At 37.8% G+C, this 1,769-nt stretch overlaps 1 non-coding gene across 1 annotated transcript; it reads right to left on the reverse strand.

Moving 5' to 3' along the window:
• Positions 1-940: 940 nt before the first annotated feature.
• LOC112098754 lies at positions 941-1,048 on the reverse strand. The gene has a single exon (XR_002905862.1). It is a non-coding gene; the product is annotated as a small nucleolar RNA R71 (small nucleolar RNA).
• Positions 1,049-1,769: the final 721 nt, after the last annotated feature.

The following is a 1,769-nucleotide window of genomic DNA, read 5'->3' on the forward strand; positions in this document are numbered from 1 at the left end:
ATTGTTTTATTTTCATCCCTCACAATTATTAGTTACAATAGAATTATTCGAAAATTGTTTGTTTCGGTCTTTGATTGATGTACACTATTGTGATTGCTTTAGCATTTTGAGTAACATCAATTCCTGTGGAGATGATCTTGAATACTCATCACTTTATTACTTGTTGTGTATACTTACACATTGGCATTGATAATAATTGCTTATAGAAATCTACCAACAAGTTTTTGGCGCCGTTGCTGGGGATTGATTGTTTATTTTTGAAGTGTGAAGTAAATCTTGATAGCGCCAAATTTGATTTGATTTATTCTATTTCTTGGCAAATCGGTGCATGCATGCGCAGAGACAGATCTGCGGTATTCTAATTCGATCCTGAGATTGAAAAGACTGTTAGGATATTGCGAAGAGAACAAAGGAATTCGGAAATTGCTTCAAGCATGAATAATTTACAAGATGCAGGAAATTTGAATCCTCACGGGCCCTTACAACCAGTGAACATTCAAGAAGAGCAGAATAACCATGCTAACAAGAGACAGCCAGGCAATAACAATATTATTTACATGGCTGATGACAGAGATAGAGCTATAAGAGACTATGTTGTACTAACTCCTCAAGTTGTACATCTTGGCATCATCAGACCTGAAGTAGACGCTGTCAATTTTAAGTTGAAGCCAGTGATGTTTCAAATGTTGCAAACAGTTGGACAATTCAATAGATTGCCAAATAAAGATCCTCATCTCCATCTTAAATTATTCTTGGAAGTAAGTGATGCTTTCAAAATTGCTGGAGCAACAAAAGATGCCTTAAGGCTGCGGCTTTTCCCTTATTCCTTAAGAGATCGAGCAAGAGTATGGTTAAATTCGTTACCATCTGATTCCATCACTACATGGAATGAATTGGCTGATAAATTCTTAATGAAATATTTCCCACCGACAAAAAATGCAAAGTTACGGAATGAGATTACCTCCTTCCATCAACTTGAAGATGAAAGTTTGTACGAGGCTTGGGAAAGATTCAAGGAATTGCTCAGAAAGTGTCCTCATCATGGTATCCCTTGTTGCATTCAATTGGAAACTTTTTATAATGGGTTGAATCCAAGTACAAGGTTAATGGTGGATGCTTTAGCAAATGAAGCTCTATTATCCAAATCTTACACTGAAACCTATGAAATTCTGGAAAGAATTGCCAACAATAATTACCAGTGGCCTTCAGCCAGGCAGCCAGCAGCAAGAGGATCAGCAGGGGTACATAACATTGATATAATTACAGCCTTATCAACACAAGTGACTTCATTGACTAACATGGTAAAGGCCATGACAGCTGCTCCAACAACAGTAAAGCAAATTACTGAACTTTCTTGTGTCTACTGTGATGAAGAACATGACTTTGATAACTGTCCTGGAAATTCAGCCTCAGTAAACTATGTGGGTAACTTCAATCGACAACCTCAGAACAACCCATATTCAAATACTTACAACTCAGGCTGGAAGCAACACCCAAATTTTGCATAGAGTAGTCAGAATCGAAATGCTCCAGCATTAAATGGACAAAACAGAAACACACAACCACCTGGCTTTCATCAGCAAAGTCAAGGGCAAAAACATATTAGTCAGGATCCAATCACTTCACTGGAAGCACTGATTAAGGAGTATATTGCAAAGAATGAAGCAATTGTGCAAAGTTAAGCTGTATCTTTGAGAAACCTTGAGAACCAAATGGGACAACTAGCTACAGCAATGAGCAGCAGAACTCAAGGAAGCCTACCTAGCAAC

Source organism: Citrus clementina, unplaced genomic scaffold (assembly GCF_000493195.1).
Source record: "Citrus clementina cultivar Clemenules unplaced genomic scaffold, Citrus_clementina_v1.0 scaffold_5, whole genome shotgun sequence".
Lineage (NCBI taxonomy): Eukaryota > Viridiplantae > Streptophyta > Magnoliopsida > Sapindales > Rutaceae > Citrus > Citrus x clementina.